The sequence below is a fragment of the Papio anubis genome, chromosome 8 (genome assembly GCF_008728515.1).
Source record: "Papio anubis isolate 15944 chromosome 8, Panubis1.0, whole genome shotgun sequence".
Classification (NCBI taxonomy): domain Eukaryota; kingdom Metazoa; phylum Chordata; class Mammalia; order Primates; family Cercopithecidae; genus Papio; species Papio anubis.
Window position 1 is genome coordinate 54,650,569 of NC_044983.1, and position 17,788 is coordinate 54,668,356.

The 17,788-nt window shown below is 36.6% G+C and overlaps 1 protein-coding gene across 2 annotated transcripts in view; it reads right to left on the reverse strand.

Moving 5' to 3' along the window:
• Positions 1 to 17,788, reverse strand: part of TOX (thymocyte selection associated high mobility group box) — a 309,872-nt gene that overhangs the window by 203,523 nt on the left and 88,561 nt on the right. The gene's annotated exons all lie outside the window — the stretch shown is intronic.

The following is a 17,788-nucleotide window of genomic DNA, read 5'->3' on the forward strand; positions in this document are numbered from 1 at the left end:
AACAGTTTCTGACTAATTTTATTAACCTGTACATCTGAGAGGATCAACCCCCTCTGGGTTTAATTAGAAGGAAATTCAATTTAAATCTAAATGTCAACAGTGGTTACTAATTATGGCAGGGCCCTGGACGGGACAGCCAGTCTGTAATCAGGCAGTTCCCTGGTAACAATTAACACTTTCTTTCTGAGTTATGAGTGCGTTAGGATATTTTAAAATAAATACGATTCAGCACGGGACACTGCTAATATCATGAGCCCCTACTGCTAGGTGCAGACATGCAGAAGAGGATGCCAAATTAAATTACAGAGATTTCTCAAACATATAGCTGAATAATAAGCAGCTACAAAACTAGGTCAGGGTCGAAAAGCTAGAGCTGAATTCCCCTCCCCCAACATGCAAAATAAATATACCCACTATCTCTGAATAGAAATCATTCTTTTGTTATGCCTTTTGTCAAGAATACATTATTGCAAAATGATATTTATTTCCACAATCTTCACAGCTGTGAGCACGACTGACTTAATCTTTCTAGAACTGATTTCATTTGCAATTTCATAATTACGATTATAAAATGTAAATTTATTACTTAAAAAAGAAATGATTATAAAAGACATAGATAAAAAAGACAGTGCTTTATCTATTGGTTTGCTTTGCTCGATACTAATGAAATAAATAGCTGACTAACCCTGAAATAAAAACAAACAGTATAAAGATGATTGCAAAAATGTGAAATGAAAGCTAGGAAAACAATAAAAAATCAACTCTAATGTAACACATACAGTGATAATGTGGCTCACAGAAGTACCAGAACATGCAAATTTTGTCATGGTGAGGCTAAGCTTTAACGGTTAGTCATTTGAGATGTTTCTATTGCTGCTACTCTTTAAATGTTGGCATTAAAGATAATACAGAAAATACTTGGGTACCACTAATCTTTTTTCCCCCAGCTTTCAGTTTTATGCTCTTAAATGATAATCTCTAGCAGGCGATTTTCAGACTGTTTAATATTGATGACCTAAATAACAAATTAGTTTAAAGAAATCCATATTTATGACTACAATTTTTAGCAAAATGTAGTCACTAAATTGGTCTTCTTTTCTTAAAAAAATATCGTTTTTTATAATCAATATTTAAATGCCTACTGTGTGCAAGGAATTATACTGTATGCCAGGGTATGCACAAGAATTCAAAAACAAGCATTGCTTATTCAATTGCTACTAGTTAAAAATAATAAAAACAGGTATTTTTTAATAACCAGGCAAAATAAACCATTTATTTTACGAAGTATTTTTATTTACATAACTCACTTTCCCCCCAAAACTGGAGAGTTCCACTTAATTAAAATATCAATTTAATTTTCCCTGTTTAAAATTGTGACTCATTAATCTGGGCAAACGCAATTAGTATACATTGTATTAAATATATTTAAATGTTAAATGTCAATTACAGAAACACCACTAATGCTAACTACAGCTCAACTAAAAATGAACATCAGTCAATGATTCTATAAGCACTTATGCTCATAATAGATGCAACAGTATCTTTAAATAAATATTAACATGTAAAACTGCTATTTATTTATCATGTCAACTCAACCAATAAAGATTCTATTTCTATATCAGGAATGCCTTGGTTCTCTTTCTGCATTCGCTCAAAATCACAAAGCAAAAATGCAAGCAATGTCACAAGACATATATTATATTCAAATGGATCCAAACTAGCTGCAGAGAAAAAGGCTATTCAAGCTTATATAACAAAACAAGCTTAATATATATGAATAAATTATTTTTTTACCATATGATTCCATTCCATTTCCTTTACCTGTCCTAAGATACCGAGTTTTTGATAAAATATTTCTACTTATGACTTTTATAGCTTTGTAGAGTGTGCGTCTAGCAGAGCTTCTGGGTCATTCTCCCAATCCCAATATTATCTATCACCTCCTCTAGAATGAAGGTTAATAACTTCTGGCTGAAGATGTCTATATTGCGCCTTTACTGTTCATAGCCATGAACTCTTCCAGAGGGACGGATGGCATCCTTCCTCCTTGAAGAGTCCACGTTTCACCTCTGGGAGGCATGCTGCCTCCACCAGGCTGCGTGGACAGCGTCTAGCTTATCTAAACAATTTTAAGTCTGGTATTACTAACATTCCGCAAGTAGACCTTTAGTTAGCTGTATTAAACATATGCTACTTATCATACTGTAACACTGTTTAGAAATTCATAATATTGTTTAAAAATTCTATACTTAAATGAAATTTGGAGAAACCCTGTCTACATAAATTATGCTTTGATTTCTTTTTCTTTATTTTTGTAAATGGTATTGTGTATTAGAAAGATACTTTTCACTAACTTCTTCAGCTCTCTACAATATCGTTCAAAATGCTACCTGAGGCACCATATCATCCCCTGCAGGGAAACAGCTTAACAAGTGTGCCTTGCTGGTTAATTGTGATGCTTCAAGGTCTGTCTTAAACTAGTATTGAATGACTTGTTTGTCCTTTGCTGAGGATAACTTTCAGATAATTTTCATAGAGACGTTCCGTTATTAGACACCTGTTAGGTGCTAGATCTCTTAGAAGAAAGAAACATGTCATTTAAAACTTAAGTAAAAGGAATAAACAAGAACGACGACATTGAATATGTGACAGACAGTATAATAAGCCATGTTTCTTACACCAGTTTTTAACTGTAATTCACCAGGTAATATTATTCTTCTAAGTATTATATTACAAACTCGGAACAGGTGTCTAGAGCTATTTTTCTACACTTTTAAATGTTAACTCTTTCTCCCTGCATAACTGAAGCTTTAGTTCAGATCTTTTGATAACAAAAACGGAAGTTCTATAACCACAGCTCAATAATAAGGTGAATGGAAAAACAGTTGGTTTCCGTCTCCCTCAACTGCTTACATTGATGTGTTCTAGTCAAAAAGAGAAAGAGAGAGTGTACAGTCTCCATTATACCAACAACCCCAATGGCAAACGACAGATACAAAGCAAAGCACTGTTTTTAACTCCCTGTTGCATAAAGTCTTTATTTTTCATATTTTTATGAGTAATCTAATTTTTACTTTTATTTAGGACCATAAGTTTCAAGCAAAGACTGAGTAGATTCATAATGTCACACTGTTCAACAAAATATTTTTCAACCATTGAAATGGCAAAGTTTTAAGGAAATCAACAGTCTTATTTTATATTTGTTGTCGTAGTACAGTAGTTTCACAGCATCTTCTTAGGAGCAGACTTGACATTTTTGTGGACAAGAACCCAGGTGAGAAATGGGTGTGTCAGTGGGAACAGGGAACTGGGAAGGCTCTGGGGAATTCCTCTCCCTTTTGTCCCCTACTGTTTTCCCTGGCAGTTGGGCTTAGCAACACAGAGGAGCTCTCAAGTTTTATTTCAATATCAGGAAAATTCCAGAATAACATTTCCCAAAGTCGGTTCCACAGTATGGATAGTACGTCATGCTCCAATAGATTAAGTAAGTTGGGACGTGCAAGGTCAAACAAGTCACTGAATGTCTCTACTGCAAGATTTCCCAGGGGTTCCAAGTCACATGGAAGGATTCTAAGTCCATATACCCCACGTGCTTTCCCACCATTTTGCTCTCTGGGGTGTTCTGGAATTTCTTCACTTCTGCTGCAGAACCCGGAACCAACACTGGCTTGAGGCTTACTGTGGACTCCCCAGGGTGAGTTCAGCAACTGTGGACCTGAAAGTTCGAACTTTTCTTCTTGATTTTAATAATATATTCATAGTTAATGCCTTTCTTGCTGATTAAAAGAAAAAACCCTAAATTTTAGGGTATAGCCAACAACAATTCCACTATGACTACCCAGGACTGAGAACAGAATAATTATAATTTTTTAAAGATATGGATTATTATGGTTGTCCTAGCTCATGGTTGATTCTCAATGATTTAACTTGCCAGGACAGTTCCTTAGATGTCTGAGAGTTCTGTTTTCATTGTTAAGCCTTGTAGCCTGGGTAATCACTATTGTTATCCCATTTTAGTTTCTGAATATAAGACTTCGTATTGTTTGATAATCCCTATTTTATAAAAATTTTTTCATAGGTAGATCCTGATTAATTTTCTCACCAGGATAACATCATTTACTTTTGTTAATACTCAACATTCATTTGCTTTCTTTAGTGTACAAAATTTAAACATTATATAGTATGTTTCCTAAAATTGAGGGATAATTACACAATTTAGATAATTGATAGACTATAGACTAGTAACCATAGTATTCTTCAGGGTATCATTTTTAAACATGCATTGTTAAATAAGAAATTTGTTAGCCTTCAGCACTAAAGCCAGATTATTAGCAAATAACTGAGTGGAACCAAAAAAATCCACAATCCTGATCTTATCAAAATAATTACAGAACCTTTAATGTCCCACTAGGCACAAAGAGAAAGAGAATGTAGCACAGAAAGAATAGTGTAATGGAAACAGACAGAAATAGGACAGCCATTCTACTTTTTACACAGCAGACACAAACTAGTGTCGAAAGTTGAAGAGAACACAAAAATGATTGCCTAGCCAAAAATGAAATCTAATTTGTGTCTCAATCGACAAAATATTAAGAATATATTTCTAAGTAAAGTAAAAATATAATTTAATGGGTTTACTCTTGTCATTTTGTATAGATACATAATCATTTAGATCAACAGATGAATATTTTCTGTGTGTGTAGTCATATATATGATATTTATATTTGACCATATAAAACGGAATGAGAATATGCATAATATGCGTGTGCTTCTGCTTCGGAATCATTACAGATTATTATTTCACTCAGTGAGCAGTGTATTTCACACGTCCTACAATTCGGCCATGTAACATTTAGAAGTCGATTTGCTTTGCAAAATATTTTTCTCCTGATGAAACTCAGCTGCATGTCTCAAATGAATCATATATAGTTCACTCTTCAAGTTTAAATATGAAATACTATACACTTACAACTGCATGGCACATAGTAGGCGCTCGGTTTGTAAAATGAACAAATAAATGAATGAATGTGTACCTTGCCTATGAGTTGTTTCTACAATGTTAATTTTCAACCTTAGCTCAGAAGATAGTACAGTACTATGAATGTTGTGGAAGTGTTTTCAGGAATAGGCTTCAAAAGCATTATAGTATTTGTTTCATAAACCATACTAGGCTTCCACTAGAGTATTTACAGGAAAGGACAGAGTTCTTGTTTTTAATGTGAAAACTGCGGGCCCACAGGGTCATTCAAGGATCTTCACAATTTGGTACAACCCCATCTTCCAATCATTTCACTTAGGATAAGCTCAACTATTAATATTTGCCATTTCCATTATGTCCCACCCACTGTGAGGACTTCTGCTGCTACTTTTTGCTGAGAATGCTTTTCTTTATCCTCTCTTCTTGTCCAAAACTCACTCTACTTTCTAGCCCAGCTCAGAATCAATGTTTCTCCATGCCCACAACTACAATACACAATCAAGTGCTACAGAAATACAATACAGTATTTAAGACATAGCTCCTGTCAAAGTCCTAAAATGCCATGTGCCTGTATGAACAGGCATATCAGCAGACATTTTACAATTTCTTTTTAAGTGTCATGTAAAAGTATTATCATACTTTTACATTGTCTTTACATATCATGTGCACACCACTACATTATTTACCATTCATATATGTACATACCATTATTTACTATACTTTTACATTACCATATCCGTTATAAGTATTGTAAACTTTGCATTGTAAATAAAAATGCATTTTGATAATTATCAAGTTTACTTAAAGTTGTATCTGTAGAATATAGTTTAGGCAATAGTAATCATTCCTATGTACAAAAGAAGCTTTTCCTTTTATTAAAAGAACAGAGTTCCAGGCCGGGCGAGGTGGCTCACGCCTATATTCCGAGCACATTCGGAGGCCGAGGTGGGCGGATCACGAGGTCCGGAGATGGAGGCCATTCTGGCTAACACGGTGAAACCCCGTCTCTACTTAAAATACAAAAAATTAGCTGGACGTGGTGGCGGGCGCCTGTAGTCCCAGCTACTCGGGAGGCTGAGGCAGGAGAATGGCGTGAATCTGGGGGGTGGAGCTTGCAGTGAGCCAAGATAGCACCACGGCACTCCAGCCTGAGCTACAGAGCGAGACTCCGTTTCAAAAAAAAAAAAAAGACTTCCAGCCTGAGCAACATAGTGATACCCTGTCTCTACAAAAAAATAAAAAAAGAATTAGCCAGGCATGGTGGTACATGCCTGTAGTCCCAGTTACTCGGGAGGCTGAGGTCAGGGAATCATTTTGGAGTTTTAAGCTACAGTCAGCCGTGATCATGCCACTGCACTCCAGCCTGTGTGACAGAGCCAGACCTTGTCTCAAAAAAAAGAAAAAAAAGAGTTGTAAAATTTAATTTCTCTAAACCAATGTAACAGCAGAAAATGTATCTAAACCTTAAAACTTTTAAACAAAGGGACAATTCATTACAGCCATTTTTTTTTCTATTAAAAAAAAAAATCGTATGAAGTCAAAATGCTAACCAAGCTCTCCTGTGCGCACTAGCTCCTGATTAGGGAGGTGAGGAAGCAGGAGGGGGAGGTTGGAGACAGAAATGTAGTATGAGATTCTCTGGTAGCTAATAAATACATGGCTATTGTCCCTGAAAATACTGCCATCTGTTGTCAGAAAAAAAGGTCACTTTTTAAATTTTGCCAGGCAACAGGTTTTTCTGCAGGCGAAAATATACATATATTTTCTATATATATATACAGTGTCAGATATATATAGATACATATATAGATAGAGATAGATATAAATCTGACACTGCTTCTTAACTGAGCAGGTCATCCTCCAGAAACGAAAGTCTCTATGGGACCTACAATTTGGAACATATCCAAAATACAAAAATAGATTGGTTTTCTCAAATAGTGAAATAGTTCTCTAGAACAAGGTGACTCCTGTTGTAGGCATCTCTTAAATATTACCGTAAACTGGCATATACCATTTTGATTTTCCTTCAAATATATGCAGAGAATCAAAATCATGATTGAAATTCCAACCACCACATCTGGATTAATACCATGTTTTATTAACTTTTCCTGAAACTTTCTATTAAATTCGATTAGGTGATAAAAGCTACAATATTGCCTTGTGGATCTATAATAGAAGAGAAAGGAGAAAAATCACCCAAATTATCATCTAGTCAGTCTGTATGTGAGAAATTTTTAAAGTCTACATGTAATGTTATTTTTGGTTACAAAATAACTCACATTTCCTATGAAGGATTACAGAAGCCATTTATCACTTACCGCCCTCCAAAGTGTCACCATTTTTAATTAGGAAATTTAAGTTGCACCCCCGATTAAATGCAGAAGGTGTTTATGAACCATCATTATATCAATTTAGATTTTCTAAATTAGACTGAATATTTTAACTATGACTTAGAAACTCTAATCATATAGTGAAATGGAGTTAGACTTAAGTTTGGTGAGTTTTGTGAATTTCATTGGCACGTTCCCAGTCTTTAAACTCATTCATTTTCATTTCAGTCACCCACAATTATCTCACTAATGGAGGGGGAGGATCAGTGTAGAAAACCCAACCAAAGACTCTGACATGTTCTATGTGAGAGCTTTATGTACACTGTCATTTAAACCACACAAATCTATAACACTGGCTTTCTAGACCCCATTTACAAACGAAGATATGAAAGAGGTCATGTACCTTCCCTAATTCCACACAGCTAACAGCCAACGGGATTTAAACCCATGCACATTCAGCTCCATAATTCTTGCTTTTCCCTTTACCTCACACTGCCTCGATGCATGCACAAATTGTAAATTGTATGATCTTACTTTTCAGATTACAGGATGATTGATTTGCTTTTACTTAAATTATTTCTGCTTCTTAAAACGTAGCAACTGGTAAACTCATAGTGAAGAAAGGGTCATCTAAGATGTCTAGGTGGAAGCAGATCTTGAATATGGGATTTAACGGTGATAATGGATGATTCACAACTAGAAATAGACAGGTGAGCAATCAAGAGCTAGGAATGAAAGGCCTGTGGTGGTCTTGACCATTGGCTCACTTTGCTAGACAAATGCTGTCTTGAAGGATGACAGCAAAACCCAGCTTGCAGTTTGGAATTGAGACCTTTACTACTCCAGTGGGAGGTGAAAAGTGAAAAGCTTCTATGAAAAGCACACACACCGTTCTCAAATGGCTAGAAACCAGTTACCATTATGAGCTCTAACTCCTTTCATAAACAGCTACATTAAAATAATGAAAATCTCGGTGGCATATGACTTCCACTCTGCAATTTTTGAAGTTCAGACCAATGATGTGCAGCAAACCTGCTTTGAGGACCCATCTTGCTGAGAAACTGAAGGTTTTTAAGAAGACTTTTGACTTGAGCCTATAGCTTAGCTTATGCACTTCAGTGCACTTCATATCATTTTAAGAATAATTTATGAATCCAGTTTAGTACACAGTGAATGTCCAGCCTGTGCCTGTTACGGTGACAACCCTAATCTTTACAACAGTGTTGCATGGCCCTTTCATACTCTCATGAGTTGTGAAGATACCTGAAGAGACTACCTTTACTAAAAACCATTACAAAGGTACTCTACGACTCTAATTTTCAATATTTGAGAATCACGTAACAGATTTTACAATACATATTTTGTCTGGTCAGTCTCTGAATTTTACAGTTGGAGAAGCCCACTCCGAGAAGTTAAGTGATCTGCTCTAAATCCCACCATGACTTAGTAACACAACTCATCATAGGAGACTCAGTCTATGGCTCTTTCCACTACAGTACAAATAAAGTACCCTATTATTTTTCCATAGTTGAGAAGTTTTAACTGTTCTAATACCATGGAAAGTCACTAAGATTTATCTTCTTGGAATAGAGGCTACTGCTAAATGCCAACCCGACTTATTTGCTCTGTGAAATCAAGTAATTGCATTTTACTTCTCTGAGTCTTGCTTTTCTCACCCACAAAATGGGAAAAGCAATACTGACTCCAACACAGAGTGTTGTGCCAAATAAATGGGTTCCTGTACTTCTAACAAAATGTCATACCCTAAAATGATTATGGTCATCTGTTGGTCACAAAGCTCGAGCTTGAAAAAAGAAATAAGCAAAACAGTGCTTGAACTCTCCAAAGTTCTCACTTCAGTTAACTTACGGGAAATCAGAGAAGAGAATTCCAAGTTGGGCACATGGAAGAAAAGAGTGTATAGCTGTCACTACAATCAAGAGCATACTTAAGATCAATAAAGGTAATGAAAAGAAAAGGCAATATAATGTAAAGAAAAAGAAATAGCTGTATATTAATAGAACATTCTGGGGAAGGCCTTCTCTGAATCTGTCTTTCTCTCTCTTGCACTGAGTTATAAACTTCTTGACGGCAAGCCTCAGAACTCTGAATCTGTGTAATCGCCCAGTAGTTAACCCAGTGCCTGACATATGAGAAGCATTCAGTATGTGCTTGTTGATATTAAGAGATAAACTGTCTGGATAGCTGTTTTCACTTATAGCTTAGAAATAACAAATATTTCACAGCATTTGATCAGTTTTAGATAAAAATATTTCTAAAGTGAATTGTGTAATCAATGCTTTATTTAAAAAGCTTATAGCTTCCTTTTTCTTGATAAATCAGACTTTTGAGTTGGAACATTAATTACTATAATTTGCCATAAAAGAGGATATTCTCAGTAGCTACTAAGTATGTGCTAAGTGTCATAGAAAATGACCCCAGGCCTTTATGCTTCTTAAATGCTTAAGGGTAGGTATTTTAAAAACAGTTTGTCCAGATCCTACATACCTGTCAGGCTGTCACGTTTTTGTGGTCAGTTAGCGGCCTGACATGGTAGCCAGCGGCCCTCTTTATAATTTGCTGCTGCTAAATGCAGTGGTCTAGGAAACCTTATCACTCACCCACCTAGGCTGTGTATAGGATGTGAGTTTCAGATAATCTGAATTATATCTCTTCTGGCTGCAACTTTTTAGAAACCAACTTCTGTGTGCTTGTCTTTACCCCCAGAAAAGAAAAAAAAAAGGTGTGTGAGCTCTAGAAAAGTGGCCATGTGATCATCCCATACAATGTAGAGTGACAACATATCTAAGATTCATTTTCTTTTAAAAGTAAAATTATTAAAGTAAATGCCAATTCCAAAGACAGTCAAATTTGGCAAAGTTTGTAATTAATAGGACTGTTAAACATCATCATAAAGTGTTTTTAAATATCAACTATTAACAGAAAATGATACATAGTAGCCACAGAAATCCCTCTATGCTTTAAGAAAGTTCTATCTCCATATTTCTACCACAAAGTGGTATTTCAGAAAATGTGAGTAGGTACATGGTAGAGTGTAAAATACACTTAACTTGGACTCAGAAGACCCAGGCCTCAGCCCTGACAGCCCCTAGTACTGCAGCCTTGGGCGAGCCACTCAGTGCGTAGCTGCAAGATTGATAATCTGGGCCAGAGGATCCTAAAGGTCCCTCTCAGGATGAAATTCCCTGATTCTATGCTATTTCTTGAGTGGGACTTCATTATAGTATGTCTGTGTGGGGGTGTTTTATGCAAAAAGAAAGAAAGAAATGGTAAGTTCATTCAATCAATAAATTCACCAGCTGTTTATTTAACTCACTAGACACACCTTAAGTACCTACTGTACATCCAATACAAGACTGAGGCCAGTGCATGCTCCCTGGAGGCTCACCATTATCCAATCGGGAAGGTAGCACTACACATAAAGTAAGCAGAAAAGTTTACATTCTTAGCCAGGCACATAAGGCCTTCAAGCATAACGGGATCCCAACTTACCCTTCCAGCCTTCTCTATAGCCATTCCAACCTGATAAATGCCACATTTTAAACACACCTACTGATCACCCCGCTGGTGAATATCCAGTGATCTTCCCACCACTCTGCCTTCTCCCCCTAGTATCTCAATCGGCCTGGTGACTTGCTTCTTCAAGGCCCAACTCATAGGTCATCTTCTCAGTGGCTCTCCAGCTCCTGTTTCCCCAGGCAGACGGTTTGCTTACCTGCATTCCCCTCCAACTTCATCCTCAGCATTGTCACTGCACTTCTCACACTGAAGCAGTATCCAGTGTTCATAGGACTGCCTTCCCCGTGAGGGGGACTCATCAAGGACCGGGACCTTGCCTCTCTCTGATTCTACCTCCAGAACTAATGGAGTTCCAGACTTGGAGTCAGTACTTAAAAAGGGTGACTGAATAGAATTGAACTGGTCATGAGCAATGCACCGCATGAGTATAGACAGAAAGGACTACAGCTTTATCGAGGTGCAAGTTTCAAGAGTGGCAAAAAAGTGAGACAAAAGGTTATACATGCTATCTGCACTCATTCAAGGGCATTAACGGGTTCTAGATTTGTTTCACTTAACTTTATGTTTTTTTCTTTCAGTCATTCATTGAACACACGAAATGAGCCCCAGTGGAGTCAATATTGAAACTGCACAATATCCTTGCACACTTTTGGTGTGTCCTCTTTCTAGGATGGTCCATGGCCCCATGTCACTGTGATGACTTACTTCAGAGTGTTGCTGGCATCATAGAGGACAGGTTTTAGTGACTAGCAAAGTCATGGACCAACAGGAAAGCCTGAGAGGAACGTGTAAGGAAAGCAATAGAAGAATGGAACTTGGTGGGCCATGAGTACAAACATCTCATTTTTTAAAACAACTAAAAAAGGAGGCGGGGGTAAGGGATTAGATTGATCAATATTTCTAAAATTGCTAAAATTTTAGAATTTCTGGACTACACGTGCATGTACTTCACAGCATTGTGCTATGGACTCTGCAAAGACTTCAATCTGATAAATGAGCTATTTTTCTTTAGCAATCTGGATTTGGATAAGAAAGCTTACACGATCTGGAATCCACTATTATTGCCAGTCCCATAAGGCTGTAACCCTGGACACTGAGAAATGAGATTAACAGCACTTGCCATTTGAGTGATATTCAGGTACCATGTACTACATAGAGTGATTCTATCATTTAACTTCTTAAAGCTTCAGGTCATCAGAAAGAAATATGCTCCACCTACTGAAGTTTCAATATTTAACACACGATAATTTTCTGCCTCTCCTGCCTCAGGAGCACCAAATATTTGAATGCAAAATTTTCATAAGAACATAAGACAATTCAAAACATTTATGGAATTCTTTAAAGAGAAAGAGGGAGGAAGAGAAAAAAAAAAAAAAACACAAGTGTCCCTGTGATTAGTCCAGAAGGAGTAGGGGAAGCACTGGGGAAGGGGGAGTGGAGAAGAGGTGGAAGGTGACTGCTGAAGGCTTTCATCATTACCAAAATTCCATTGGCTAGTTACCTGTTTGCACCTTTGCATCCCTTTATTCGTGGTCTCACCATGAAAGCTACCACCTGCTAAAGAAACAGACTGGGTGCAATCTACAAAGGAAACGTTTCTGGTTTCTGATTTAATGCTAAAGTTATGTGCAGATTGTCTAGGCCCTGGAACACTACTGGTTAGTAAAGAACTTGATTACAAAGAAGGTTCCAAGTTTTATAAAAGCATATAACATTTCCAGCAGGCAGAAATATCTGTCTACCTAAGAGATGTTAGAATTACAGACCATGAAATTTTCCTCCAATTACACTTCAGATTTAAAAAAACGTGATCTTTGAGATTTGCAGACATTTTTGCAATTGATTGTCTTTGTTTCTGTGTTAGTCACATGAAATGCATCCTTATGTCATAGGAGCAAGGGCTTTTAAAAAAGTTTTTCAATGACAAAGATGATTTAAAACATGAAAATGTTTTCTTTTTAAAACCAGTCTTTCTGTTTGACAGCACCAACTGGTTTGAGTCTAAGTAGCTTTCTAAAACATTCTTGATTTGTTGCACAGATTTATATCTTTTCATGTTTCCTCTCATCATTAAGCCAATTATGAAGGAATTATTACCTTTGCCCAATCTGATTTTTTATGGACTTCATTGAAATGGTCTCATCACTCACAATCCACTCATGAGATTGGTCCATTGCCCAGAAGTGCACAAATGATATTTCTGATGAACTCCCATTAGCCTTACAGGAGTTACCGGTACACATATGATCCTCATCAAGAGATGAATATAGACTTCTATATATTTGAACGTGGTAATAGGTCCTTTCTTGCAAAACTGTGACCTACTGCTCTTCATACACATGGTTGTTAGCCGGTTAAATTTAGCTGGGCTTCGTATTTCACTGATATCCCATGTGAATTATTAGGAATCAACTCCCTAACATCAAGTCTTACAACTCTGTGTTCAAAGCAGAAACATCTTTGAAATCTTTCGAAGCATGAATTCATTAATAGATGATATTCTAACCATTAGAACTAACTGCATGAATTTGTATCTGTTACCACGAATTTGTATAAAATACCAGTGAGCTCCCCTTAATAAGAAATTCTTTTTAATATTGCTAATCAAAACATTTTAATTCTGTTATTAAAATAGCACCATGTGTTTGACCCAGTTGTGCCTAACTTATCATTCCTCAATAAGAACGAACTTTTTTTTCTTTTCTAAAGGAAGTTTATAAATATGCTAGTCACATATTTCCAAGTCTTAATTTAAAACCGATGGCTATAATATGAGCTACAAAAATGAAATGTTCTTTGTTCAGAGTCATAATTCAGAAAAGGGGTTATTTTACAAAGGCTTAGAAACCATATATTTTATAATTTCTTAGACACCAAAAATGAATTGTTTGCAAAAAAATCATAATATATGCTTCAGGCTATTGTGGTAAATGTATAGTATTGGGAAGATCTAATATATAGACAGATATAAACATATCTAGATAGATATTTAGATAGATATATAGATACATACATACATACATACATACTGCCTATGAACACTCTTCTAAATAACACCAGGGATGCACACTCAGGAACATAGATTAGCTCAGCTCCTTGACTTGACTGCAATGTTACTCAAAGCAGAAAAATAGACTTTTTGAAAGAACTTTTCTTTTTCCCACTTAGGTTTTCAAACAATAGCAGATTTCATAGTTTTAGTATGAACAAAGTCTGCTTGATACTTCAAAGTTACATTAAAAAGACAGTTGCTGATCTACCAAAGTTTGTAAATAGGTAATTTTAGAAACATTATGGTAGCTGTAAAATATTTTTTAAATTGTTTTTATCATTGCTATAGTTTTTGACTTGATTAGTCAATAACGTAGCAAACCTTGAGGTTCACAAAGTTGTAAAATTCTGAATTGAGGCTTCAGGAAATGTATTTGGTTTTCATCAGCATACAAATAGATAATTGCTTGTTTTGGGACAGAAATGCTTTCCAACTAAAGTACTTTTCCTCGGAGGAAATCGTACTGTCATTTGTTTTTATTTTCAAAATGAAAACAAATGGCACTATAATTCCTAAGGGCAAAAATGACTTCAGTCTATTTCTTTTCCTATACACTCTCATTTATTCATTTTTAGTTAGATGGAATATAGATATAGTTCCCCGCTCCATCCCCATGACTTCCACTGCTGCAAAATGTATTCAGTCGCTGTACAGTAATTAACAGCTCTTGACTGGAAAACTGCCAGCATGTACAACGTGACACTCTTTCTTTGAACACTAACAAAGTGCATAAGTAATTTATGTTGGATTAAATATCCCTAACAGGGACCCTTACGTAACCCAATCACTTTAAACAGCTCCACATGCGTGCTCCTGTGCAGTGAAAATGTCAGACAGTGATAACCCACTAATAGCACAATTCTAACTATATTCCAGCCATTAGCATTTTATGACATCAATCCTCATTAAACCTGGCAAGGAAAAAGATACTAATGTTTCCCAATTTTACAGACAAGGTGGAAGAGAAATGGAGAAAATGTAGACAGGTGCTGTCTCCCAAAAAGGATTAACATTTTTTAAAATGTGGTAGCAATTTTCTGTTAGTACCTTTGTTTGCATTGAAAGAGACAACAAAGAGGTAATGGCTACAAGGACCTCGATGGAATCCAGCCAAGAGTGAAAGAAAAGACTGGTATTTCAGCCATTGTGCTCACTGCTAAAGCACTGTGCCAACTCATCTTCCAACCCATTATATGAAATTTAATTTAACCTGCTATGCAATTAATTCAGATGTTCAGCCTATTTTTCTCATGGCAGAATCCCTCACACAATGCCTTATTTAAATATTAATCAGTCCTCTTTCAATTAGGACTAATTTGCTTCACAGGGTTTCTCTCATCTTCTGATTGCAGGAAAATGGAGGTAACTTGCAACGTTTGAGGATAATTAACATGGTATTTTTATAATACTGATACATCAAATGGGACCTTAATGAACCCCGCTGATTCCATTTAGTAAAGCATGCCTCAAAGTTATAATCAAGAGGAAAGCCATTGCCATCTGTTTAAAATACTAAGGAGCACAATTTAAACACAAAATGCTTATTTCTCTAAACTGTCTATTGTAGAGGTCTGCAAAAGTCATTTTTCTATGCAAACTAATTGTACAGTATTTTAATTTAAACCTTTTATTGCATATATACAAAACAGTGACATCTTAAGATGTAGGGGCCCTGTTTAATTAAATGTTGACAACCACAGAAATAAGTAATGTTTGTTAGTGTTACTTCTCTTAAGCACACTGCACAGTTGCTGCTAAAGCGATGGTAGTAAGTTGTACGTTACTAATGACTCTAATATTAATTTCCCAGTCTTTTGTTTAATATTTGAAGAACTTTTCTTAACAAAAGCCACTGAAGCTCTACGAAATGGAAAAACATAAGCATACGTGCTCGTTTGCTGCTTCTAACGTCACTAAGTAAACAGGTTAACATTTACACACGGCCAGTTGTTCACAAAGTGTTCCATCTGCTTCCAGGCAGGTTGAAGGTCAATGTTTTAGGCTTTGAGCTGTTCTAGAGTTCCTTGGTAACATCTAGGTTACTGAGGCTACTGGCTCCCGAGGTCATTATCAAAGCACTCAACATGTTCCAATGGTAATAAAACATGATTGATAACAGACTGCTTATTTACAATGTTTACACTATGGCCACAAGGATTTCCTCTGTTAACTTTGGGAAGAGTAGGCATTACCTGTGTATGTTTTCAATGAGAATCAGAATCTCCTCTCATTTTTTCTATAAAGCTCTTCCATCCACATACTGAGTCATTGTGTCAGAAACATCATACATCAGAATTTCATGGCAAAAACACATCTAAATATTTGATGTGAAGTATCACATTCATATTAATTGTTAGTCAATCAATACAATTATCAACTAAGATGTATTTGCCATATGCAGAGAAAAAAATTATTGGGGGTACAAAGAAGTATAAGCAATTGTCCACTTTGGAGCCCAGTTAGGTATGACACATTCCAGTTAGGTATGACAGGTGAGCAAGAGAAGCCACAGGTGTGAAAAGAACAAGGAAGAGATGAATTAGATTGGAGAAAGGGGATTAGATTAAGGCATTATAGAAAATAATAACTCATACTTAAAGTTCTGATATTTCATTAGTCTCAACTAATGGCACATTGAAATTCTTTATATGTTGGTTACTTCATTGAGTTTGAAAACTTCTAGGACAAGATGTACAAGTTTCTCATCCCAGTGCCCATTGCAGGTGCCTGTGTTTCACACTGACTGAGCATACGTCAACCATTTATTGATTTTTTTTTTTTTTTTTTTTTTTGAGATGGAGTCTCGCTCTGTCGCCCAGGCTGCAGTGCAGTGGCCGGATCTCAGCTCACTGCAAGCTTCGCCTCCCGGGTTTACGCCATTCTCCTGCCTCAGCCTCCTGAGTAGCTGGGACTACAGGCACCCGCCACCTTGCCCGGCTAGTTTTTTGTATTTTTTTAGTAGAGACGGGGTTTCACCGTGTTCGCCAGGATGGTCTCGATCTCCTGACCTCGTGATCCGCCCGTCTCGGCCTCCCAAAGTGCTGGGATTACAGGCTTGAGCCACTGCGCCCGGCCCCATTTATTGATTTTATATAAGATTCATGTGCTTAAGTATTTGGCCAACACTTAACTGGGCACACGCTATGTTCCAGACACTGTTCTAATCATTGGGTATAAATTAGGGAACAAAAATATGAGGCATGTATATCCCTGCTCTCAAGGAGCTTAAATTCTAGTGGGGAGAGGCAAACAGGGTCAACCAATAAATGAGAAAACTTCCAAGCACACAGATCTGTGAAGAGTGCAAAGTAAGATGTAAGGATTGAGATTGAAGAGTGAAGATGTTTTAGATTGGGCAATCAAGGAAGCCCTCTCTGAGGAGGTGACATTTAGGCTGAGAATTGAATGACAACAAACTAGCTTCAAGGAAGACTGTTCCAGACTGAGCGAGCAGATTGGGCTGTGACCCTGAGGTGGGAATAAGTTTGGCCAATGTGAAGAACATTAAAAATAAACTAATAAATAAAGCAGAAAAAAAATACAAAATGAGATTGGAGGGATGGAAAAGGTCTGGAAAATGCATGGTCTTGAGTACATAAAGAGAAACTGGGTTTTCCCTTTCAGTGCAATGAAAAGAAACTGAAGATCTGTGTGTGAATTAGTGGCATCATCTGACTTAATGCTTAATGTTTTCTCTCTCTATCTTCTGGGTGAAAAAGGGATGGTAGGGGAGTAAGAGGAAAATCAAGGAGACTAGTTAGAAAGCCTCTACAGCAATCCACATGAGCTGCACTCATGGTTTGGCTAGAGCAGGAACATCAGAAATTGAGAGGAAGGGATGGACCCAATATGGGAGTGAAGGAGAAGTGTGGGATTCAAGATGACCTT